A 27,739-nucleotide genomic window follows, 5' to 3' on the forward strand; every position below is an offset into this window, starting at 1 on the left:
CATGTAATCATCTCCAACAAACAATGTATATTTGTGAGGAGGAAACAAAATAACTACCATAAAAACTTCTATTTGAAAAAGGGGAAATGGGAGGAGGGGTGGCACGCAATGGACTATTTGCAGGACAGGAGTAGAGCAATCCCTTGCCTTGGCTTTGGAGTGAATTTCTTGAGGACCCCTTTTGTCTACTCTGGAATCTGTCTTCGGGGATGACCTCCCGTGTAATATGTCCTCTATGGCCATCGGTGAGAAAGGCACCGGGGAGTTTTTACTTTCTGGTCATCACACTCTACTACTGGTGCTATTTCTGTTAGTGTGGGTTTAGGATCCTGAGTACTGCCTTGGGGGTTGAGCAATCACAGCCCTGAGTTTATGGGTGTTTGAGTTTCTCTGGAAACCCAAGTTCCTTAAAAGTTTAGTAAACTCTACAATCTATTTGTTTCCTATAAATTCAGGGAGTTAGCAACGAAAGCCAGCATTGGTACTGAGGCCTAATCCTTGATTCTAGATCCTAAAGGGGTGGTTTCTGTCTTCTAACAATTAACCTTGATGTTTTGTCAACAGAGGTGGGTGCAGCTCCTGATTTCAATCTTATCTTCTGATTTCATTCTACTCTCCCCACTTTTGCTAGCACTAGATTTAGACTGGAACAGAGGACTTTACTTTTCAAACTCCAAACAGTTATAAAGTTTCTGACTCCTAGTTGTTTGGGATTTCAGGACAAGGGCTAAAGGGCTGCTCTTAGTGTTTTCACTGCTCCCAGACAAACCAGCTTTAACTGCAGCTTGTCCCTTTCTTAAACAACCTCACTAAACCTCACAAAAAAAGAACCAGTACAACACTGCTATATTTAAGATGGATAACCAACAAGGACCTACTGTATAGCACAGGGAACTCTGCTCAATGTTATGTGGCAGCCTGGATGGGAGAGGAGTTTGGTGGAGAATGGATACAGGCATATGTGTGGCAGAGCCCCTTTGCTGTGCATCTGAAATTGTTACAACATTGTTAACTGGCTATACTCCAATATAAAATAAAAAGTTTAAAAATAAATAAAGAACCAGTACATTACTATCTAAAGAAAAAAAAAAAAAAAAGAACACATCTTCTAATCTCCAGTCTCAGTAGGCCCATACTCTGAGTCCCAAGATACCACAGATAACAAGTTAATCAACTGTTGTGTTTCACTTCTCAGCTAAAGAAATGTAAGCAGATAGGGTAGGGGATCCTTGGAGAAAGAGAACCAGGCATGGCTTTCTTGACAGAAGAGAAGCCATTTTGGCCTATGACATTTTTTTGATCAAAGCCTGGCCACAATGCTTGCCCTTGAATGGGTCTCAGTAATAAGGATCTTAAGAGAACAGAAGGACAAACTTATCAGGCAAGAGAAATAACAATAACAAAGATAATAAATCAGTTGTAAAGACGCCAGGTTCTATTTTGATAGTAAAGACTAGCATCAAGCACTGTCTTGAGCTGTTTTACAGAATTTAAATCCACACCCCACCCCCACCCCCCCCCCCCCCCCAACCCAGGTGCTCAACCTCCAGATCAATTGGAATCTAAGGAGTGATGATGTTGACCTTTTCTGACCCTCACTACTTTGATCAACTGAAGTTGGATTCTGTCCCAATTTTGCTGTTTGGGGAGAGACTGCTTTGGACCGGTGTTCTCCTTACTGGCTGCAAGTAATAAATCTTTCCTTCTCCTGATCTTTCGCTTGGTTGTGGCTTTTGGCTTGACATCCACCAAGAGGCTGAAATGGAGCAGGACCCTGTGGGGTCCTCCCAGGTACAAGTCCTTTCCGTGTCTCCCACTTCTTATTTGTAGGAAATAGGCTTCATTCAGCCTCCTTCACCTTCCCTGAGTTCCAAAGTGTAGAGGCAAACAGTTACTAATCACAGAAGGGAGGGAATGCAGAGACAAGGGAGGAGCAGTCAAGAAACAATAGTGCAGCCTTTGGGCAGGGTCCCGGTTCCTCCTCAAGGAGTATATATAACAATATCTTCTGCAGGAACTAAGGCCCCCACTCAGGTGGAGGATGGTAATTTCAGGCTGAGTACAAGACTCCTAGAACACAGCCCTGTACCAGCCAATCAGAAGAAAGCCACACACCCTGCAGCCCTCACCCCAAATTTTCCCTATAAAAACTTCTCCCTGAAAACCACCAAGGAGTTTGGGGTTTTAGAGCACAAGCCACCCATCCTCCTTGTATTGGTGCCTTTACAATAAAGCTGCACTTTCCTTCACCACAATCCAGTGTCAGTAGATTGGTTTTATTGTGCATGGGTGAGGGGACCCAAGTTTGGTTCGATAACAAGGTGAACCCAGTTTTCAGGTAACAGAAAGAGGTCCTCGTTGCCTCTTTCCTACCTACACCTGGCTAATTCCACAATTTAGCTGTCACCACACTTTGATTCTTGTACCACTTAAAAAAAATAATAATAGATCAAGACACCTCCAGTTCTAAGTTACTAAAATATAGCTCAAACAGGCTTGCCTGGTAAGAGGAATTTACCGGTTCACAAACCCGAAAAGTTATGGAGAAGATCTATTCAGCGATGTTAACTGGACATAATCTCTCAGCACTACTCTCCTCTGTGTTGGCTACAGAGAGACATTTCCTTTGAGAGAACTGAGCTTTTCCCTCTGGTTGCAATAGCCAACACCACCAGCAAAAGACCCAGAGTTGGCCCTATTGGTTCTGATTGGCCTGGCTTGGGTTGTATGTTTCCCTCTCTTAACAATTCCTGTGGGGAGAGCAGGAAGTTATTCTCTGATTAGCCATGGCTACTTCAACACAGGCCCACATTTGAAGCTGAAGGTAGACTGGCTCTGCCTAAACCTCATGGTTTGAAGACTGGCTCTTTACCCAAAAAACTGAGTTCGCCTCTTGATGGATGTTGAGCCAAAAGACACAACCAAGCCAAAGACTGGGAGAAGGAAGGATTTATTATCTCTTGCAGCAAGTAAGGAGAACACCAGGGATCTTTCCAAAGCAGTGTCTCCCCAGACAGCAAAACTGGGGAAGTTTTAAGCTAATGGTACATGCATATTCATGTACCATTGGCAGTTGACAGAGCAGTTGACAGAGACTTGAGCAGTTGACAGAGTCCAAGCTTTAGCTGATTGAAGTCATGAGGGTCTGAAAAGGCCAACATCATCATCCCTTAGGTTCAGGGTGATCTGGTGGTTGAGAGCTTCAGGCTAATCTTTACCATTGAAATAGAACTGGGGGTCTTTACAACTGATATATTCTCTTTGCTATGGTTACTTCTTTTGCCTGAGAAGTTTGTCCTTGTGCTCTCTTAAGATAATTACTACTGAGACCTATTCAAGGGCTAGCATTGTGGCCAGGCTTAGCTCACAAAATGGATTAGGCCAAAGATGGCCTCTCTACTGTCAAGAAAGCCATGCCTGGTTCTTTCTTTCCCCTACCCTATCTGCTTATAGTTTCCCAAGGATAAATCATAGTATCATTCTCTGACAAAAGTGAGGATGGATCCTGAGAAGTTTAAATCAATATATAATGACCAAAACAGATTCAATGTGACCTACAAGGCCTTGTATGTCCTGGTCCCTGCCTATCTTCAACCTCATTGATTGTATTCTCCTACTTACTCATTGGGCTGCAGCCACACTGGCCTTATGACACATCCATTTCTGCTTTGGGCCTTTCCCATGTGCAATTCCCTCTACCCGAAACAAGACTCCTCTCCCCACACCCCATTTGATTGGTTCATTTCTAGTTATTTTTCAAAAGTCAGCCCAATTATCACTTCCTCAAGGAAAGCTCAAGTTGACTTCTAAACTGGGTTGCATCCTTCCTTGTATCTTCCCCCACAGCCTCCGAACCTTTTCTTTGTAGTGCCTGTCATAATCACAATTTAAGTGTTTAGTTGTGTAATTACTTTCAGGTCTGGGCAGACAAAATATCTCTGTACCTTTAAAATATTTATTTATTTATTTAGCTGCACTGGGTCTTAGTTGCCACCCGTGGGATCTTCGTTGCGGCATGCGGGATCTTTAGTTGCGGCATGCAGGAAATAGGCAAGCTGAAGGAATATGTGATGCTGGAGATAATTCTTTTTCTCTCATTAATCTCTATATGTCTGGATCTAGATTTTCCCCAACTCCCTCTCCCTTGCACACCAATACCAATTTTTTCCTAGGTTGGTTGGTCACAATTACCTAAAAGAGAAGATATTTTAGTTACATAATAATACATAACTATGAGGGAAGTCGGGAGCAAAAATAATTTTCAATAAGATATTTCTGAAAGGTACATCATGTTACTTAGTGCAAAGTGCTCACAATCTGAAATAGATAAACTTCGTTCTGGTGCTAGTTGAGCCATTAACCAGCTCTTTGTAGAAACTTATTTATTCTCTCTGAGCCTTTACTTACCTGTAAACTGAAAATAAATATCTACCTTGCAGGATCCTTGTAGTATAAAAATAATATGTACTTTGTGCTCAGCACTCAGTAGACAATCAATATTTGGTATATATTCTTATGATTATTCTTGGATCACAGAGCTGTCATTATAGTACAAAGCATGGATTAGAAACCTTAGCCATCACTGCACATCACCCAGATGGAGATTGTCCCTCCACTGTAGGATCCCTTTAGTATGTATTTATTAGCTGCAGTGTTTTATAATACACCCTTGTGTTTTGAAAGAAGCTCCGATTTCTAGAAATTTATGTTATATTATAGATACCACCTCAGCCTTGTCCAACCACCAGCATTTAATTCATAATACATTTCACAGACCCCATTTCTCTTTCTCTCCAAAGCCATGAAACTTGTGAAGAAAATCTACAAAGCCCACTAGGGAGGGAGAGAGATGGAGGGAGGGCACGATGAAATGAACTCACTAAACCAATTGTCCTCCCCTCCTTTGTAAGGCCTATGCGCCTCCTCAGCTTGTCAGCAGAATACTCTTTTAAAAGACCCCACCTTGGGGCTTCCCTGGTGGCGCAGTCGTTGAGAGTCCGCCTGCCGATGCAGAGGGTACGGATTCGTGCCCCTGTCCGGGAAGATCCCACATGCCACGGAGCGGCTGGGCCCGTGAGCCATGGCCGCTGAGCCTGCGCGTCCGGAGCCTGCGCTCCGCAACGGGAGAGGCCCGCTCACCGCAAAAAAAAAAAAAAAAGACCCTACTTTTCAGGGGCCTTGTTCAGTAAGTTTTCTTTTCTTTCCTGTATCTTTAACCACCCACCTCAATCTGCTCTCTCCCATCAGTAACGTGCTGGAGTCTTTCCCATCTTAAGACATTCTTTCCTCCATCCGACAACGCCCTGGAGCTTCTTTGCTATCTGCTTCCTTCTCTCTGTAGCCAACCTTCTTTAAACATCGGCTCTCCCTGTCTCCACATGCTCACTTCCTGTTTATCCTTCAACCTCAGGCAATCTGGCTTCTGTCACCAGGACTCTTCTCCTGAAGCTCACTTGGCCAAGGATTGCAAGGAATGCCCCACTGTTATACCCAAGGCACTTCTCGTTACTCGTCTCAGGTGACGGCTCCTTAGTATGTGGCCCTGCTCACCAGGTCAGACCTCGTTCATGAGGCTAGTCCTTAACTGGGTTCCCACAACAGCACACACCTCTGGTTTCCTCCTTTGGGGGCTCCTCTTCTTTCACAGGGGGTGTCCCTCTGAGGGTCCTGTCCTAGAACTCCACTTTTCTTCTCACTCAGAGTGTAAGGGCGTCTCCCTCAACCGCCGTCTGTCTGCAGATAATTCACAAATTTCAAACTCCAGTCTGAATCTTTTTCCTAGGTTTCAGGCTCAGCCATCCCACTGCTTACTGCACATCTCCCCATGGATGTCCCTCAGGTGCCTCGAACTTAATGTTTTGATCACTGATTTCTTTTTTTACTCCGCTCTCAAAGTCCCACTTCCAGGTCCTCTTCTCTTCCTGTCATTTCTATCTCCAGTGAAAGTCACCACCAACTGCCCCAGCCAGGTCAGAAACCTGGGTGACATTCTGGAGCCCCGCCTCTGCTTCTCCGTTCTTCCAAGCAGTCACTAGGCTCCATTTCTTCTACCTCTGTGACGCCCATGTACCTGTCCATTTCTCTCCTTCCTATTGACGAATCTCTAATTCAAGACCACTCTAATTTTCCCTAAGTTACTACCCCTGTCTCCCCACTGGTGTTCTAGCCCCTGCTGTGTTCTCTCAATCCCCTCTCCCTAGTGCTACTAGAGAGATATTTCCAACATCCAAATCTGATCATTTTCTTCTCTCTTAAAACCCATGATTGACTTTCTACTGCACTTAGGCCACAACCCAAACCCCTTACCATGACTGTCACTAACCCCCATGATCTGGTCCCTGCACATGGCCACAGCCTGAGTAGTCACCCTCTCCCTCTTCACTTCCTATACAAGTCATTTGGAACGTGGGTTTTTTTTTTTTTTTTTTTCCCCCTCAAACATGTTGTGCTCTCTCCTGCCCCCGATTCTTCATATACTCTTTTTACTCTTTTATCTCCACCGAGCACTCTTCTCTGACTTTCTACTTGGCCTGAATAATTCCTATTCATCCTTAAGATCTTAGCTTAAATATTACTTTCATGGGAGGTTTGCTCTGAGCTTTCAAACATGAGGTAAGCACCCTTCTGACTGCACCCCAGCACACAACACAGAGTGTTTTATCACAGCCCGTTTACATGTCTGTTTTCCCACTTGACTATAAGTTCTTGGAGGGCAGGGAACACATCTTGTTCACTGTTATATCACTGAATGAGAGAAAAAATAAGAAGTATATTGAAGTGAGAATAATGCAATGAGCCATCACCATGTAAGTTTAATTTTAAATATAGAATTAATTTAAATTTAATTTTAAATATAGCCTTTCTTAAAGGCTGAGAAAGCAGAGCCTGGGAAATGCTACCACTAATGTGAAACAAGAATGACCAGATATGTCGTTATTATTACACCTTTTAAGGGATGTTTTTGCGATGGTATTTCCATCCGTTTCTGATCCTTCTGTGATTTGAGGATTTCCTGAGCAAACCCTCGTAACGATGCCATTTGACTCTGGTTATGGTCATGTGCTGATTAAGCTGCCTTTCAAGAATGTGAAATTGAAACACAAATGACACATCAGTATCTCAAGCATCACCATAACCTATGACAGTTTAGAAACTTCAGATGAACCATTTTGCAATGGAAAATGAGACTAACAAGCCTTCATTTCTAAAGTTTTTTTTTTTTTTTAATTTCTGACAAAGTGTCTTGACTTGTTATTCTTCCTCTTAGAAATGCTTTTTAGGGAATAGATTAACTTTCCCCTCACATTTGGAATGAACAGAATTCCTACCACAGTGGATGGCCTACATTAAAACATAAACAAGTAAATAAACGAAAAACAGTAAACACACTTTTCCTAAATGTTTCCATTACTGTAGCATTCTGCTCTGCCTGTGTGAGCATAGGCAAGGAATACAAATGTATCAGCCTATAAGATACAATGTCACAGGTTGATCAGAGCTTCTTTTCTGCCCCCAGGAAGGAATTAAAGTTGGTTTATTTGTTTCCCTTTGGTTTGTGGAAAGAATACTGAAGAAGACTTAAGTCTCAGAATGTATCACCTGCTGTGTAATCCTGGGCAAGTTACTTAATCTCTCTGACATGTCCCCTCATGTGTTAAATACATGTTCCCTAGTGTTAAAAAATAAGATAAAATAAAATGGGATTCATAACTGTCTCACCTATTTTAAAGATTATTGTAAATACTAAATGAGATAATGCATGTTAAAGATTTTGGGTAGGTTTTTTAGTAGCAGAGTCTAGACTACAATCCTAAACCATGTCATTTACTCATATCAGACTGACTTTAACATTCCAATAAGTATGCTTTTACTAGTTTCTCTGTCTAAATTTTTTTGAGTATCTGTTTTGTGAGTTGATACTACTTTTACCTTTAACAGTGGCCCTCACCCACCAAAATTATGACTTTAGCCTTTTTTGGATTTTAAATTTAGAGAAAGACTCTTTTGGTTCTTGTTCACTAGTAGACAATAGCTATTAATGTTTTAAGATTTAAGGAGAATCAGGAAAGTCTCCTTTATTAAAGTATATCAGTATTACCACTAGGATCACACCCACCTGACATCTCCCAACCCTGTGCTAAGCACACCATTCTTCAGTAGTTCTCACTTCCTTATCTCTCTCTACCCAGTCTAACTAGGGTCAGTGATCATAAGATTTCAGAGAAATAAACGTTAGGGACCCCCAAAGAAATGCTTCTTTAGCATGTGTTTTTGATGTTCTGATTTAATGTGTGTGTGTGTGTGTGTTTCTTTTCACCTTCTACTCCAACTTTTCTTTCAGGAATCCCTATTTTGTGGTCACTACTTAAATGTACTTTATTCTCTTGGGGCTTAAAGTCATTGTGAAATGCAGAACAATTGCTTGGCAATCAACCCATGTTCAACTTAGAGGCGTGCCTAATTACCGACAGATCAAGGAGATTTTCTGCCAAATAGTAATAGTATTGTACTCTAAGATATAAAATAAGAAAACAAATTAAACAGGGGTTGGTGGTGTAGATCTTTGCAGGAAACTACCCTGCCTTCCCACAGGCTCTGAGTTGGCACTGATTCAGATCTCATTAGATTTTTCTCACACATCTCTAGAAAGTATGAAAACACACTTTAGAATATTTGAAGAAAATTGGATGTCAAATAGTAACTACCCTACCTCCTTTTTTATTTTTCCTTCTTTTCCATATAGAATATCATAAGAAAGGGAAGAATTTAACTCATGGGGACCTAAAATTAGTTTAATCTGTAAAGCTCTTTCTTCCAGGAAGAACTGCACTAATAGTTAGCTGCTTTGTAATACATTCATAAACTATTGCATGACCATTATTTTGGAAAAAGAAAGAAATCAGAATCAATTTGTCTATCTGCCTGGATTAAAGAATGGTTTAAATGTTTTTAGAAAAATGTGATGAAACTCAACCAATAGAATTTTTTTTTATTAGAACAAAAATCCCTAAGTATTCTTCTCAAGTTGAACTCAGGCAACTTTCAACACTTCTTTCTCCCCACTGCATCAGGCTATCAGTCCTATCACTTGCATTTTCCCCTGCTCTTTCCTTTTCACTAGTAATAATCTGGGTCATTCTTTGGCTGCTAATTATTTATCTCTTCCTCAAAGGAGAGTTGTTTGTTTGTTTGTTTTTAACCTGACACAAGAGAACTTAGAAGGATTTAACCAACCTGAAATACAGAAAGGGAGTCACAGGCAAATTTGCTCCATCTTTGCAAAGGTGTGAGGGCTTCACCAGACTGTGGTGAGATACCCACTGTTTGCTTTCTGTCATGGGATGCTCCATGAATGACAACATTTTGTGCCCATTAACTATTAATATTATGTGTAAGCATTAATTGTTTTCATCGTATTTTTACACATTAAGCTATACCCGCGATTTTTCAGCAGAGCTGTACATCTGATTATCCGTGAATCTTTTGAAAAATATTGTTACTCTAGCCCCATCCCAGACCTTGTTAATTAAACCAAGACACTGCTGGGGGTAGAGAAGTGCAAGCTAGTTATTTGTATTTTTCAAAAGCTCCAGAGGTGGGTCTCATTCATTTTCCCAATGGAAAGATTTGGTGCCATCCCATTCTAAGTATTTTATCCCCAAAGATCCATGTCCTATGAACAATTTCAGTAGGTGGCACTCTTTCCACCTGTCAGCTTCCCTGTTTGGCGGGAATGAACCCTAAGTCATTCAAGGAAATCAGGAGCAGATCAAGGATGCAACGTCCTTTCACCACACTAATACTGAAAACAGGTAGCAGAACTTATCTGTAAACAATCTGTTAGTGGGGTTAAGACATATGTTATAGGGATGGGGGGAGTGGGCAGGAGTGTGATACCACATTTGTTTATTACACAAATATAATCATTATTCCAAAAAGTTCAAGCATGCCAACTTCTAGCATACAATTGGAAACAAAAGAAACAGTGTAGAAAGCAAATGATTAAAAAACAAACAAACAAAAACCAAGTAAAAGTTTAGACAAGAGTTTTTGTTTCTGCTTTTGTTTTATGAGGAAGAGATAGGGAACACTAATGTTATTGTAAAAAAAACAAAAACACAACCCGCCCCCACACACACACCCTAACTGTGTGAAAAACTTATCATGGCATTAAACATAGATATCTGTATCTGCTAAACTGGGGAGACAGAACAGTGTAGCTTGCAAGGACATGAGCTTTAGAATCAGACAAACCTAGCTTTAGATTTAGACCTTGGTTCCAGCTCTTTAATCTCAACCAAATCACTCAACTGTTAATTCTCAATAAGCTTTTACTTACCTTATTTGTTTATGCTAAGCATTAAATTAAAAGATAATAAATGTACAAGAATTATTACAATGCTTGGTGCATAGCCAGTATTTAACAAGTAAATGTAGTATATGTAAATGCAGGTGTTGAGTTGCTTTTTTTAAGTAACAGAATAATGGAAAATTATTTTGAGTTTTGAAGGGAAGATTCTTATACTAGTTAGTACTAATAATGGTGAGAAAAATTTAGATGGAGATGAGCAGGAAAAGATATGAGGATAATTTGGGTATAATGAAAAAGGCCTGATCTTGGATTCACTAAACTTGGGTTTGAGAGGTGATCCTCTATTGCAGGAAAAGTCACTTAGCCTCAATTTTCATTTTTATAAGACAGGAATTATATGCCATTTTAATGTGGCATACGATTTTGAATATTAAACTGTTAGTGTACACCTTACCACAAAAATATTAGTGTACAAAAATGCTTTTAAAACTATAAAATCCTATATAATAAACTTCATTATTGAAGTTTATCACTGAAACTGAAAAATTACTCTATCAGAAGAAAGTGGGGGACTTCCCTGGTGGCACAGTGGTTAAAAACCCACCTGCCAATGCAGGGGACACGGGTTCGAGCCCTGGTCCAGGAAGATCCCACATGCCACGGAACAACTAAGCCCGTGCGCCGCAACTACTGAGCCTGCGCTCTAGAGTCCGCGAGCCACAACTACTGAGCCGCGTGCCACAACTACTGAAGCCTGCGTGCCTAGAGCCCGTGCTCCACAACAAGAGAAGCCACCGCCATGAGAAGCCCGCACACCACAACGAAGAGTAGCCCCTGCTCACCGCAACTAGAGAAAGCCCACGTGCAGCAACAAAGACCCAACGCAGCCAAACATAAAATATAAATAAATTAATTTAAAAAAAAGAAAGTGGGATATTAAATGCGTTACCAAAGTTGGATGAGAATAAGAAGAGTAGTTATTGGATTGTGAATTCAGAATTTATGAGAAGAAAAGAGATTGATATTAGCAACACATTTGCAATACTTCTGGAGGCACTTCCATGAGATTTGTCTCACTAATGAGCCTAATATTCTTTGTCCACACCTCGTGGCATGTGGGATCTTAGTTCCCTGACCAGAGATTGAACCCATGCTCCCTGCAGTGGAAGCTCAGAGTCTTAACCACTGGTCCGCCAGGGAAGTCCCCCTGATATTCTTCTTATAACGTCTCTGACAATATTTTAACAGGATTAAACTTTTGAGTTTCATCTAACATTTCATTTTAACCCCCATTAAATCAATACACACATTGGAAAGCTCCTGATTTGAGTGTTAGGATTATATCATTTGTGTCTATTTCTTTAAAATTTCCAAATGATAGAAAGAGAAATTAACCATATGAAACAAGGTCAGGAAAAAAGTAGAAATCATATTAACAAAAGAGACTCTATCAAGAATCTCATAATATTATGATCCTCGGCTTTAGACAATAATGGTTTGTATTAATAATAATGTATATCAATAATTTGAAGTGTTCTGTCTAAATGTTTCATCTCTTGGGGATTTTTTTAACTTGGCATTCTACTTATATTAAATATGTACCTTTGTATGGTGTGCAGTAATGTCACTAGACAAAAGAAACAAGAAAGTCCCTTCCCAGCAATGACTGCTGTGCTGTTTGAAGGTCAATTGTCTTTTAAGCATGGAGAGAATCTTTATCATGTCATACTTCAGAAATATGTTTTTGGAGATGGGAAACAAGAGGCCATGATTTAATGTTTTTGTTAAACCACTATAATTCTTTCAAAGGTGTATGCACCACAACTTTCTCTCAGTTAAAGAGAAAATCAAGTCCTTAAAGAAAATTTCCTATTCTGCAGGTGGGGAGGAAATTAAGAATCACCTATTACTTTTTTGTTAGTACAAGAAATTTGCATTGTAAAGCAAGCTGCTATTGTCAGCTCTTTTTCTTTTTAATAGAAATTTATTTATTTATTTATTTTTGGCTGCGTTGGGTCTTCGTTGCTGCGCGCAGGGTTTCTCTAGTTGCGGAGAGTGGGGGCTACTCTTCTTTGTGGTGCGCAGGCTTCTCATTACGGTGGCTTCTCTTGTCGCAGAGCACGGGTTTCAGTAGCTGTGGCTCGCGGGCTCTAGAGAGCAGGCTCAGTAGTTGTGGCGCATGGGCTTAGTTGCTCGGCAGCATGTGGGATCTTCCTGGACAAGGACTCGAACCCGTGCCCCCAGCATTGGCAGGCGGATTCTTAACCACTGCGCAACCAGGAAAGCCCTGTTGTCAGCTCTTTAAAGGACAAAGCAGACAGGAAGCTGCCTCCACCCTATGAGGCTCAGAGACCGAGCAATTGAGTTAGACAGCAGGTACCCAGCCCAATCAAGTCAATTTTCTAACACAGAATAGCATGTTGTGGGACTTGTTCTATTAGTTTTTTTTCCTCTGGTAAGGAAGCAAGGATTTTTCTGTGTGGAAATAGTGCTGGTCTTTCTAGTTGGAGAAAAAAAAAAAAAGAAAATGGTAAGGAGTTTGATAGCAATTGACTGCTGTTAAAACAGCAAATTATCTTTTAAAAAGATTATCCACATCTGTAAGAGGAGAAATCTTAAGAATGCACACAATTAATAAAAGCTTGCTCCGAATTACCCACTAATATCCAGTCAACAATGTTCACTATAGCTTATCTTTCCCAGAAATAGCAAGTAAGAAAGAGGTGTTTAAAAAATCAACAATACAAAATTTCACTAAGATATTTTACACCTGGAGACCTTTAGAATTTTACTTCCTTTTGCTGTTGAAAAGTCATAACAGCCAAGAGGAGTAAGGTATTTTCTTTTCAATTAACAAATGTCATGGTGGTTAAGGGTGGGGTGGGGTGGAGGTGCAAAGGAAGAAGTTGGCAAGAAAAGGTTCAGGGCCTGTTGCAAAACCAACTGCAAGCCAAGTATGACTCCAGGTAGACGAGAACCACCTGCTACAACAAAGAGAGAGGTTTTAAAGATGAGAGGGAGGTGACCGTACAGACCATTTCCTCAATTATCATATAAATAAGGGCATATACATGCCAATACAATATTTGCCATGTTATTCAATGTAGGAAGACATATAATTACTTCTATACTTCTAGTTAAACAAGAAAAACTCTTGAAAGTAGATGGCTTATGACTGGTAATAGTAATAACCAATAGTAATAACCACCTGGGCACTTAGTGTCATAGTTAATCCTCACAGCCGCACTGTTTTAGATGGTGTTTGACAGGTGAGGAAACTGACATACACAAAGGGTTAAGTACCATGCTCAAGGTCACACATTTAGTAAGCGTGGAGTCAAGATTCATCTGCCTCTGTGGACTCCAAAGCTCACGCTTCCCACAATTCTGCTGTTCTGTGCGCTGCACAACTGTACGTCACAGCCTTCGGAAAACTTTACTTTTGGGACTTGAGAAACAAATTACAAGGCACCTTTCAAACAGCTTAAAGTCCATTAGCAATTGCCAAGACTTCAGTGACACACTAGTGTACCATTAGAAAAGATGGAAATTCATTTTACGTGAATGCTTAGGGAAACGAACGATTTTACTTAGTCTAGTGCAAAACCAGAAATCGAAGTCAACTTTGTCTCAAAGTGGAATAAACAGCGTTTCACTTCAAACGCTCTTCTTAGTAACAACGTGACACATACAAAGAGTTCCTTTTTTAACCCTTTTCAAAGAGAAAATATTCCGATTTCATAAAATTAGGTAAAGACTTCCAAAGAAATTTGCGGACAAAAAACCGTGAGCTACACAAAATAACTTGTGTTTACTTAAGAGTATCGTGATCACAATGTAGTGATCCCGTAAAAGATGTGTCCAAAACGTCTATCTAAAATTTGAATGCCAGTAACGTCAGAACTTCTAAGAGGGCAAATCTCAAAAAACCATCTGATATACCAATTCACGTGGGCTTTGTTCTTGATCTCATCTTCACATAAAAAATTTATGATTAGGGGGAAAAAAAGCATTAAAAAGAGAAGTAAAACTATTCGGCAATGGAAAAGAAAATCTGTCAGTGGATGCGAGTGGTTATATAGAATTCCGAACTTCAGGGAAAATCGAGCGTCCGTCATTCGGCGTTTAGTTCTTTATGGGTCGATGTCATTACTTAATTATAAGGCTGGACATTTTTTCAAAATAGAGGCTCTTATGGGGGTAAATTTAAGCATTTGAAAGTGCAGATTTATTTCTTACAACCGAATCCAGCGCGAAGTGGAGAGTCACTGGTGCGAAAGCCCTCTCGGATCTGCGTGAATCCTTCTTCCCAGCCCACGTGGCCAAAGTAAACAGAAGGTGGGCCGGGGCGGGGAGAAGCGGGCCTGGGTCAAATTCCTAATTTGTCGAGTCTTTAAAACTACAGGCCCCTAAAGCACTAAGGGCATGCCCTCCGCGAAACTGGGGAGTGCTTCTGCTGAGCGAGATGAAAGCGACTGTGTGGAGAGGATGCCAAAGCGGGGACGAGGCGGGGCGGGTGGACCTACCAGGGGGTGGGTGCGCGAGGGGGCGTGTGCGGGGATACCTGCCAGGAGGTGGGAGTCGGGGCGGGGGCGGCGCCCACCTACTCTAAGGAGGCGGTGGGGTGCGGTACCAGCAAAAAGTTTAAAAGGTTAAACTGGGGTCTCGCAGCCTCCTGCCAGGGACGCACGCCACCTCCCCCTTCGCGCCCGCCCCGCGCCTTCACCGGAGTGGAAACCCATCAGAGGGTCCCGGGGGCCGGACCTTCCCCCGCGTGCCCCCGCCCCGCGCTCCTCCGGGCCCACGGCTCCCCACGCTGGCTCCCCAGCCCCGGCCTCGACCGCGCGCCCCCTCGTTCGGCCCCAGGGGCCGCCGGCTTTTGTGCGGGGAGCCCCGGGGCGGGGAGCCGATTCCCGGGGAGCCGGGGCCGAGGGTCCCGGGGCGGCGGCGGAGACCGGGACGGAGGAGGCGGCGGCCGGGTGAAGGGGGAGGAGGCGGAGGAGGAGGAGGAGGAAGCGGGGCGGAGAAGGCGGAGGAGGAGGAGGAGAGCGGCGGCTGCGGCGAGAGCTCGGGCGGCCCCGCCGCCTCCTCGCGAGCGCCGCGCGCCCAGGCCCGGCTCGCATGCGAGTCACGTCCGCCCCCTCGCCGCGGCCGCCCCGAGACGCCGGCCCCGCCGAGTGATGAGAACAGACGTCAAACTGCCTTATGAATATTGATGCGGAGGCTAGGCTGCTTTCGTAGAGAAGCAGAAGGAAGCAAGATGGCTGCCCTTTAGGATTTGTTAGAAAGGAGACCCGACTGCCACTGCTGGATTGCTGCAAGGCTGAGGGACGAGAACGAGGTCAGAGCGCTTCTCTTGTGCCGCGAAACTCTCCCTTTCCTCTCCCCTGCGCTTTCTCTCGGGCTTGTGGGGACTGGGGAGCAAAGCCTGCAGTGTCACCCACAAATACCAAGAGGGAAGAGGGAAGCTTCACAAATTACTGGAGCCTCTTCAACATGGCTGACAAATATAGTTTTAATTCCCCCCCACCCCCCTTTAAACCTGTAGTTCTGTGTCCTCCTCTCTCTCCTGCTAGTGCTCGTGTCCTCCTCGCCCAGAAAACTTACCTTTGTGAGTCCGGCCGGCTGCTTTCCCGGCCTTTTATCCTCCGGAAAGTGATTTTTCTCTGCTTTCCTTTCTAAAATAGTTCAGCTGTGGGGGGCACGACCTTCCCCTTGAAGCTTCCCTACCCCCTCCCTTCGTGGAAGGCAGACGAACCTCGGGTTTATCCTCGCCCGCCCTGGGGAGAACACAGACGGAGTGGTCTTCGACCCTTTTCTCCGCTGGGGCTCTGGGTCTGGGTGTGCGTTTGCGTCCGCCCCTTTCTGCCCCGTGTCCCCCTTTTCGGGGGCTGCGCTCAGCGAGTGTCAGGCGAGTGGAACAGGAGTCCACTCAGTGAGGTTTTGTTTTTTCCTGAAGTCCGCGCGTTTTGTTAGCGGTGCCGAGCGAGAGAGGAAAGAATAGTTTCTCTGGTTCCCTCAATAAGACCCGAACCCACTTTTCTCGAGGTACATCAGCTCTGCGATGGGCTGTACCTTCCAGCCTGGGGAATGTGTGTGAGAGAATTTGTGGGCAAATCTGTGTCCTGGCTTTGTGCTTCTCCCGAATCAGCTTCGTCGGGTTCCCCGGTAAGTGACAGGCAGACACAAAGGCAGGCGCAGGCCGGGGGAGGGGGCGGGCGGGCAGGAGGCGGGGGGGTGGGGGGTGGGGGGGTGGGAGTGTGGAGAGTTGGAAGACTGCAAGGTCAGGGGCGCCGAAAGAAATGAAACCCAATCCCAGTAAAGAAACAGAGACGTAGAGAGCAGATTTCTAACAGTCCCATCCAAATTTATCTTTCCCTCTTGGCTGCTCTCTTTTCTTTGGTCTTTTATCTCTCTGCTTTTCTCTGTGTCTCTTTTCTCCTCATCCTCTTTCCTCTTCTACTTCTTCTTCCTCTTCCCCTTTCTTCCCCTTCTTCCTCTTCCTTTTCTCCTCTTTCTCCTCCTCCTCCTTTTTACACACATGAATCTTGCTGAATCTCTTTCATTGGGGCTGCTCGTCTAGCGATATTAGGCTAAGTTTCTATGGAGACTTTTCTACCTATGGCAAATAAAGCGTGGGCTGGATAGACTGCTGAGAAGGTCGAATGTGAAATATAAGTGAAATTTACTGGCTGTTACCCTCATGACATACTTTTAATTGCATTGAGTGAGTTTTCTTCCTTCTCGTAGTGTTTAGGAATTGAAAAAGGATCATTTTCCAGTTGTTGAAAATTTAGTGAAGTATTTTTATATTTGTCTGTCTAGGGAGTAGGATATATCCAAAATTTAAAATCTCGAGTCACACATTGTGCTTTTCCCTCTCCAATCAGGGATAATAATGGCAAATACAAATCTAAAAGTATTCATCAACAAATGATCCAACATAAGAGGAAGAATATATCTTAGGAACAGTTGGAATGTACATAGAAAAGATAATTGGGTTGGATTGGGTTGGGTTGGGTTTGATTTAAGACTGTGGGTATTGTTGCCTGGCTAATGAAAATCATTATATTTGCATTTTAATGAAAAGTTGAAATACTGGAGGGGAGTTATATTTTCCATGTTTGCATGTGTGTTTTGTAATAGGTTTGAAGTAGAATATAAATTTCAACACAATAAATACTGATTTTTTAAATGTTATCAAGCAGAGAAGTGTTAGTGAAAGACTGGAAAGTCAAACAAGTTTAGAAGGCATGGACATGATTAAAAGATGGACAGAGGGAAAAAGCACAGTAATGGACATTACTCCATAAATCGGATTTCCAAAACTATTTGTCCTCAGTAGTTCACTTTGTAACTCCTTGTATTTTGATCTCTGGAAAAGCAGTTAAATTTACTTTAATCATTGATATCGGAGGCATGATTACAAGGGGGACATATTACTCATCTCTGTGGAATAGAAACAGCTCATTTGGTTAGTTCTTATTTGTCCTAAATAATAAAGAAAACACTTAGGAATTTAGCACAAATGCTTACTGTTTGTTGAGAAAACTGTGGTTAACTATTCCAGCAATTCAGAATTTAAAATAAATAATTTCTTTTGCTAACAGTGGTATATAACTACTTTTGGGGGACTTTTCAGATGTTGTATATACTGTCTTAAGGCTATTCAACTAATAATAGATATATCACATTGATAAATAAGGATATCTACATTGATTAATAATTTTCACTGTGACTATGAAAGCTTGTTCTTTCCCAGCATCCAATTTAGACTCTTTTCTGAAAATAGCTGCTAATTAATATTGTATGAGGGGCTTCAATGATTATAAGGAGGAGATGTGCATATTATTCACCAAAACAAGAAAATATCACTTTTTCCTTTAGTAGAAATTTTTTTTTTCTTTTTTTTTGCGATACGCGGGACTCTCACTGTTGCGGCCTCTCCCGTTGCGGAGCACAGGCTCTGGACGCGCAGGCTCAGCGGCCATGGCTCACGGGCGCAGCCGCTCCGCGGCATGTGGGATCTTCCCGGACCAGGGCACGAACCTGTGTCCCCTGCATCGGCAGGCGGACTCTTAACCACTGCGCCACCAGGGAAGCCCTAGAAAAATTATTTTAATTAGCATGGGATACTTTACAATGAAAGACATAACCTCAGCTTTTCATTTACCATATTTGTGAGAGTCAGTACTACCTGGATTCTCCAAAAATTTCATTCATTCATTTATGTATGTATGTATGTATGTATGTCTGCAATAGGTCTTGGTTGCTGCACGCAGGCTTTCTCTAGTTGCGGCAAGTGGGGGCTACTCTTCCTTGTGGTGTGCACGCTTCTCAGTGCAGTGGTTTCTCTTGTTGCAGAGCACAGGCTCTAGGCGCACAGGCTTCAGTAGTTGTGGCACTCGGGCTTCAGTAGTTGTGGCTCGCGGGCTCTAGAGTGCAGGCTCAGTAGTTGTGGCGCACGGGCTTAGTTGCTCCGCGGCATATGGGATCTTCCTGGACCAGGGCTCAAAACCGTGTCCACTGCATTGGCAGGCGAATTCTTAACCACTGTGCCACCAGGGAAGCCCTCCTTATTTTTTAGAAATTTATTCATTTATTTATTTATTTTTGGCTGCGTTGGGTCTTTGTTGCTAAACGCAGGCTCTTCTCTAGTTGTGGTGAGTGGGGGCTACTCTTCGTTGTGGTGCGCAGGCTTCTCATTGCGGTGGCTTCCCTTGTTGTGGAACACGGGCTCTAGGCACGCGGGCTTCAGTAGCTGTGGCATGCAGGCTCAGTAGTTGTGGTTCGTGGGCTGTAGAGCACAGGCTCAGTAGCTGTGGAGCACGAGCTTAGTTGCTCCACGGCTTGTGGGATCTTCCCAAACCAGGGCTCGAACCCGTGTCCCCTGTGCTGGCAGACGGAATCTTAACCACTGCGCCACCGGGGAAGTTCCCTGCTTATTTTTTAAATTGAACTAATGGTTAATGAGAAATTAACTTGGAATGAGGGAAGTCTCTTGCCTTGTTTAAATTCACACATTTACCAAACTCTTCTTATGGCTCTAATTAGATCTGGTATTGTGTTGGTCCATGCCAGGAGCCAGAGGGATTAATAGGATTCTGATTCAGTGGTGCATGGACCTAGATATTGGCAGGTCAACATCACTTCCAGAACAAGTGAAATGCACCTGCCTGGGAGTTGTTATGACAGACTTCCAAAGTTCTGTTTGGGCACTAGACTTGTATTAGGTAACAAAGAGTGGAGTTAATGTTTTGGTTTCGCTTGTTGCAGTTAGAATTTCTCTATCAACTTCTCCAAGACTCCACCCATACACAGTGTTGTAAGCCAAATGGCACTACTGAAATGTATTGGGTTGGCCAAAAAGTTCGTTTGGGTTTTTTAGGATGTTACTGAAAAACCTGAATGAACTTTTTGGCCAGCCCAATCTTTCCTTGTTTATCTCATTAAGAAGTTCTTCTTATGATTCACAGACACACCTGGCAGAAACTTTATTTTTCATACTGCACCAAATCCAAGTTAGTAAATTCATATGAATTCTTAAGAAATTAGTTTGAAATAAAATGTTCTCAAAAGCTATGGATGTTTGACATTTTAGAATAATACTTAGAAAATGTTAAATCTGCTTTTTTTAATGCCCTAATTGCCTCTACAAGTTTAATTGTTGTCTTTGTTGTTGATGTTATCATTGCTTAATAGACTTTAATAGTCTTAGCAATCTTCAATTACTAGAGGGAGTCTTCTTTGTTTTGTAAACAACCATGTAGACTGTTTTACTCTAATTGTTTCCTGTCATGGGGACAGGTTAGAACTTTGGACCAGCTAGCTGTCAGTTTTGGTTCATCAAAATAACATTTTCTCAACTATTATGCCATCATTGCACAGTAGTTCTTAAGAGTAGTAATGGCACCAAATCCAGTAGCAGGAAAATATCTCTCAAGCCAGCTTTACAGTTGGAGCCTTAACTGTGGGAGAGTCAGGTTGCCAAGTAGAGTTGGTGGTTATCTTGGAAACTGTGCTGAAGAACACAACCACAAATGATTTTGCCAAATATACAGTATTTACTCGGTCTAGATCTCCAATTTCTATTTTGACTCACTGCCAAAACTTTGTAAATACTATGCCATTATTTAAGGAGGTTATATAGTTCATCTGTTGGTTTGGTGTGTATAGAGGGAGAGAAGAGTTCCTGGAGGGAAGAGTGCAAAGCAAGACACCTTGAATCATTGTGACTGCAAGCCAAAAAGGATTGTATGTATCTGCTTATTTCCAGCATTATTCTTATTCTAGGTTGTACATTGCAGAAAATACCTAAGATAGATATAAAATCTTTTCTCAATAAAATGGATTTTGGTTGCCCATTCCAAAATAGTAAATTCTATCAGCTTCCATTTATGCTTTCTCCACTTGTCATGAAATGCAGTTAAATGTGCCAGGCTTCAAGAAGTATAAATTGATGGTAGGTGGATTTTTAATACTTTGTGTAAAATTAAATTCAGTGATAATGTCAACCTACCTGCAGTTTTAAGAATTTTGAGATCGATATCTTATACTCACTAAGGGCTGTTCCTCAAACTGACTTGAAATCAAGCTCCACATAATCTGAGGATTACATAAAAAGATGAATGAATTGGAATGAAGCATTTTTGGAGGACAATTTAGGACATAAAATTAACTGGTTGCTTCACTAAAAATAGTGTAAATTTTTTTTTTAAGTTAGATTTATGTCTGTTGGAAGGGAGGCACTGATTTCTATGTCTTTTTATTCCGTAGTAGAATCCAGTGGTATACTACTAAATCAAGATTTAATGAGTTGGGGGTCGGGGGTAGGGGGTGAAGGTGGTCAAAGGGTACCAATTTCCAGTTATAAAATGAGTAAGTTCTGGGTTGTAACGCATAGTATGGTGACTGTAGTTAGCATTACTGTATTGTATACCTGAAAGTTGCTAAGAGAGTATATCTTAAAAGTTTTCATCACACACACAAAAAAATCATAACGATATGAAGTCATGGGTGTGCTAAGTAACCTTATTGTGGTAATCATTTCCCAATATATACCTATTACAAATCATTGCATTGTATACTTTAAATTTACATGATGTTATATGTCAGTTACTCTCAATAAAAGCTGAGGGGAAAAAAGGTTTAATAAATGATGTAGAAGTAGCAAAAAAATGTCATTTAATTAGAAAATGTGTAATCTATTCTAAATGCATAAGAAAAATAATGTAAAAGGCGTTGGTGTTGCTGATGATGGTAGTAAAGATGGTGCTTTCTCCTTAAATGTAACTTCTACAGGTTATGGCAGTTGTCCTATAAAAGCCAGTCATTATAAGCATACAGTTGATTGATGTTTAGTAAATTTATACTGGGATCGCATATTTTTATTTTTTAAAAAAATAATTTATTTATTTATTTATTTTTGGCTGTGTTGGGTCTTCGTTGCTGTGTGTGGGCTTTCTCTGGTTGCGGCGAGCGGGGTCTGCTCTTCGTTGCAGTGCTCAGGCTTCTCATTGCCGTGGCTTCTCTTGTTGCGGAGCACGGGCTCTAGGCGCGCGGGCTTAAGTAGTGTGGCTCACAGGCTCTAGAGTGCAGGCTTAGTAGTTGTGGCGCATGGGCTTAGTTGCTTCACGGCATGTGGGATCTTCCCAGACCAGGGCTCCAACCCGTGTCCCCTGCATTGGCAGGCGGATTCTTAACCACTGCGCCACCAGGGAAGTCCAAGGGATCACATCTTTTTTTTTTTTTTCCGGTACGCGGGGCTCTCACTGTTGTGGCCTCTCCCGCTGCGGAGCACAGGCTCCGGACGCGCAGGCTCAGCGGCCATGGCTCATGGGCCTAGCCGCTCCGCGGCATGTGGTATCGTCCCAGACCGGGGCACGAACCCGTGTCCCCTGCATCAGCAGATGGACTCTCAACCACTGCGCCACCAGGGAAGCCCGGGATCACATATCTTTAATTGAAATTTTTATTGAGCTAATTGTAGATTCATATGCAGTTGTATGAAATAATAATAATTGAACATGAACATTCTGCCCAATTTTCCCCAGTGGTAACATTTTGCAAGACTGTAGTATAATATCACAGTCAGGAGACTGACATTGATACAGTCTACCAATCTTACTCAGATTTCCCATTTGACTTGTATACTTGTGTATGTATATATTTAGTTCTGTACCATTTTATCACATGATCAGATAATTTTAAACCTTTTTTTCCCCCAAAACAAAAAAGTTTAACACAGTTCTGTTTCATCAATCGTGATTGTACTACCATGTCTTATCAAAATGTGCATCAGAATATAGGTTTTTGTTTACTCAAAAGGTGTTTTTTTGCTTAAAATACTTGTGCATTAAAAATATTTTAAGTTGTTTTAATGTTTTATGACACTGCAAGTTATATCATTTAATTCTCATCACAACTCTAGAGGTAGGTGTTGTTGTTATCCCTATCTCTGGAGAAGAAACTAATACACAGTGAGATTAAATAACTTGCCCAAGTTCCTACAGCCAGTATGTGGCTTAGCTAGGCTATGAATTCAGCCAGTCAGTCTCTAGAGCCAGTCTTTTGACCATTATGCTCTACCGCCTCACCACTAATGATGAAAATGTAGCTATAATGTGGGCTATATAGGGAAAGTCATAAAAGGAGACTTAAAGTGCATGCACCTGTCTACACAAAAACTTGTACCTGAATATTCATAGCAGCATTATTAACAATATACACGTAAAATAGGGTTAAGAGAAGAAACTGGTCTGCAGCCTCTTTGTGATGCCAAGACAAAGTGGGAAAGAGTTAGGATCAGAATGTTGATGGCTCTCCATGTTTCGCCACATATAGCCACAGTCTTTACAAACACCAACAGAATTTTACAGACTGTTAATGGTAAAATGAGTGCAGATTTTTAGGTCTAGACCCTATGAAATTAGGACATAATTTTGAACACACACAGTGAATTACTTGGGGTTGGCGTTATTTGAATTTCTAACTTTATGTAATTCTAGATACCAAACATTCTTCTTGTTAAGCAATACTCCTTTCCCTTTTATTCTGATTAGAATGCTGCCAATTGGATGCCATAGCTTGGTGCCATGACTGATAACAGTGTGGGGGAAAGCCAATGATCTTGAAGCATTTAGCTTTAATAATGTACACATGTTATTGTACTCAATGGGGACATGTCTTGGCTTTATGTAATTGCTGTAATCATTACTTTTTCAAGGAACAGCTGTAGAAATGACCCAGATATACCTTTTAAGAGTATGATTATAGCATTTACTTGTATGTTTGTTGTGTATTTGTGACAGGCCCGAGTTAGACACTCATGTTAGAACCTTTGACCCATCAGGAAGTTGATGTAGTGATTATTATGGAAAGCAATAAGGTAGAATATAGGTCTGGTCTTCCTTATGAGAGAAATGAGTAGTTTATTTGCTTTTGCCATCTCTTGTTTCTTGCAACACTTTTTGAACCAACTCAGCTGATAGTAGATTTTCATACTAGCATCTCTATAATATTCAGAAAGCTGCTCACTGAATTTGAGTGTAGTACTCCATCTTTGCTTTTTTTAATGTGGTTCCAAAAATTGTAAACCTTTTCAAATTAGGGATATTTTGATTTTTTTAAAAATATTTTGAGCTTACCTTTTAATAAATAATTATTATTGAAAGATACACTGTATTCAAAACAGTGGGCTGTGGATTTTTGCTGATGGACTTCTCTCTTCAGAGAGAGCAGACTTGCCCATGTCAGGCATAGACAGTAGGCCTCCCATGAACATATGCCATACATAGTATTGATGTTTTTCATTTGCTACTTTTGCTATTTTGAGATTTGTCACAATTTTGTGGATGTCACAAAGTAATGATAATTTTAATTACTATTGTCATGCTTTATTAGCCATTACTAAAACCTGCCTTACCAAGTCATGTCTTTTTCTTGATAGAGTATTAAATCTGGTTTCTATGTTCAGATTATACTTTAATGGAAACTATTCACCCAACTCTCAAGGTGGGTTTTTATTATATATTTCTCCTCAAATTGATTTTTTTTTTTTGTCTTGCAGTGTAAAAGGAAAAAAGGCTTAAATAATGATAGTGAAGCCCAGAGGATATAGCATGGTCTATCTCTGAGTTATTTCTCCTGTTTTTCTTTCCTGCCTGCATTGAGAAACAAGGACACCCATTAAAAAATACCTTAATTATTAGTTGTGCTGATTCTAAAGTAAAGCATCAGAATCTAAAAATAATACAATGATACTATACCCAGATTCCATCTGTAGCCTACTGTCTTGTTCCTGTTAATTTATTTTTTAATCTGTTTGTTCTTTCAGTACTTTTTCCATTTTTGTTTGAAGTTACAGAATTTTCACATTTGCCATTGGCTATAAAGTTCTGTCAGCTCTTTTATAACCTTTCATGATTTTTGCATTAAAAGGATTACTTTTGGACACCCACTAATTAGTTTGGATGATTATTAGCTTTTTGTTTGTCTTACTGCATACATCGTAACAGAACAAGAAATCATTTGTGCAAATAAAGTGTCTGATAGTTCATAAAATTGGAGTGAGCATCTCAAAAAGTGAATTCAGTTATTAAAACATTAATTCACTTTATATTCATATTTTCATGTATCAAACATAATAGATAAGAGGAAAAATTACCATAAATGGATACTTTTCAAACATGAAGGAAGAACATACAGTGATGTATGTCAATTATTTCTCAATAAAACTGGAAAAATATTTTTAAAATGAGGGAAGAACAAATCTTCCAATCTAAAAATACTCAACACATACATTATTTGTTTTTGTAAAAAGAGAAGCAGATACATTTCAGCAAGAAAGCACATATTTTAAACTTTTCATTCTAGATTTCATCTATCCTTATTCCAATCCAATCACCTAAATGGTTTTTAATTTTGGAATTGTCTACCACATAATAGCTTGGAGAAAAACATTGGCAGAAAATGAAGCTAGTAGACATTTTGCTAATAACTTACCTTTTTAAATGACTATGAATTATGTGTGTCTACTGGAAATCAAAATTAGAAAGGACATTTGGTTAACTTTGGGAACTAAATTTTCAATATTTTGAAACTTAACCTGTTTACTCTTAAATGTGATACTTTTCAAGTAGGACATTTTATAGACAGCAGCTTATATTTAATAGGTAATTTAAAAACATTTTGTATCAAGTATATAAAAGATATAGAACATGGCATTTTAAAATGACTAAAAAAATGCTTGAGATTTTTTTTTGAAGGCAGTGTATTTTTTAAAACAGTTTAATTTACTACTGACAGTTTGCATCAGTTTTTTTACATTGTTATAACTTGTGCTTTAAGTAATCCTGAAGATTATGGGCAACTTTTCATATTTAGGGATAAAAAACTTAGTTGTTGACATTGTCAGTTTTCTCTAATATTGGTAAGAATTTAGCCTCCTTAAGGAATGGAGTTTGTTTTCTGTTCACAGACCCATGATAAAAGGTACTAAATTGTGTTTCTGTTCACCCAAACAAAGCTATTGGATACTTTCCTCTGAAAGGGTCATATTGTAATTTTATTTGGATGGAGATGTGTTACTTTGCAAACTATTTGCCTGCTTAGTGTCCTTCTAGTGGTTATAATACTATCTCTCATAATAAGAAAAACAAGAAGTCTGATGAGAGGAGGTAGAAAGTGCATTCAGAATGCATTGTTGAGATTACAAAACTTACCCTAAATTTAATTAGACAGGCAGTTAATTTTGATCATGTCCTCATGTCAGGAGTTACATAAGAAGAAAAGTGATGGAGATTGGTCATTTCCTCCAGTTCTTCTTCCCACTTTTTTTTTTTTTTTTTTTTTGTGGGAGATGGAGGGAGAGAAAAAAATCTCCCCTGGAAATAATTCCTTGACACCCACATGCTCTTTTTTTAGGGCAAAAGAAATAGGAGGTTTCTCTTCGGAACTTGTTGACACTTCACACAGTCACGTCAACATTTGACACGTGGGTTCCATGCGCATGGCAGCGCTATTTACAAACACCATCCTGGGATTCCAGAGCCTCTTATGTAACAGCTGAGAGTACAGGCTTTGTGTGTCCCTGGGCGCAGAGGAATCAAACAGTTTAATTCATAGTCAGAGAGCCCTTGTCTGGCTCTGATGGGGTCATGAATCAAGGATCAAGGTGTCTAGGTCAGGATCCACCCAATATGCAGTTTTCCTACCAAAGCCTCAAAGGCTGTGCCTTAATATAGAATTACTCTTTTTTTTTTCCTCCTGCAACAAACAGAACCAGTTATGACAAACTTTTTTTGTGATTTTTGCAAAATGTGGGCAAATTGTGCCTTGGTTTTGGTTGTAATTTACAGTGCCACTTGTGACTGAAGTGCACATGCCTGCCACCCAGTCTCACAAATGCTTTTTTTTTTTTTTAAGTTTATTTTCTCATGTGTAAGCACCTTCAGATGCAAGAGAATTCATAAACTGACTTGCCCAACTAGACACTCTGACCACGGAATACTCAAGAAAACGATTGTTTGATCATCCTCCATATCCAGTCCTGCATTACCCATCCCCATCCCTTCTCAGCTCCCTTTTCAACACCTCATCACCACACCTCCCTCAGCCCTTCTCCATTTTAAATTACATATCAAGACATGGTGTTTAAAAAACAAATTAGATTTCTATACTTAGGGAATTGTTCTTCCTTTTCCATATTGATTTTAAGAATTTTTCATATATATTTATCAATTTTTTAAAAAGTCTCAAGTTAATAAATTAAAGCACCAAGAATTTATGTCTACTCCTATGTATCTGGTATATGTTTCCTGATGTTTTTTTTCATTGTAAATTGCAAATTGACTGGTTGGAATATTTAAAATATGAGTAAATTTTGAGTTCTTTTTGTATTGCATCTTAGGATCATTTTAGATGGATGTCATCATTGATTATCCAAAAATAGAAACCTTCTAGCCTAACGGAGAATTGAAATTAAATCAAAAAATGAACTCGTAGTTACTTTAAAAGTTGGGTTCTTTGAACTCTTCTTTCATAGAATATATTTTTTTCTAATTACACTATCTTTCTAAAAAGAGGAAAGATCAGAATCTTTGAAATGTGGTACTGTAAAAGGAAGGAATTTGCTTAACTTTTAAAAATAAAGGATTTTTTTTTTCTCCAAGAGATAAACGAAGTACCAAGTAATGTTTGGTATAAGAGAAGTTTAGATCTGGAATAATTTAGAGGTTATCTCTCCAAATCTATTATTTACATATGAGATTTAGAAATTTAAGTTTCAGATGTTTAACATCTGTATCTGCTCACTTTTAGAAGAAATTATCAAAAGAGTGACTCATTTAACCAACACAATGAAATCTGAGGATAGACATTTTTCATCTTTCCTTACTGAGTACAGGTTCCTTCTGGATTTGAAAAGAT

General features: G+C 40.6%; 1 protein-coding gene across 1 annotated transcript in view; it reads left to right on the top strand.

Annotated features, from left to right (window-relative positions):
- Positions 1 to 15,360: 15,360 nt before the first annotated feature.
- TET2 (tet methylcytosine dioxygenase 2) overlaps positions 15,361 to 27,739 on the top strand; it is a 134,090-nt gene continuing 121,711 nt past the window's right edge. The window contains exon 1 of the mRNA XM_029234836.1: positions 15,361 to 15,653. The gene's annotated coding sequence lies outside the window, so the exon portion shown is untranslated. The remainder of the gene's footprint in view (positions 15,654 to 27,739) is intronic.

This window comes from Monodon monoceros, unplaced genomic scaffold (assembly GCF_005190385.1).
Source record: "Monodon monoceros isolate NGI ecotype Baffin Bay Population unplaced genomic scaffold, NGI_Narwhal_1 Super_Scaffold_20, whole genome shotgun sequence".
NCBI lineage: Eukaryota > Metazoa > Chordata > Mammalia > Artiodactyla > Monodontidae > Monodon > Monodon monoceros.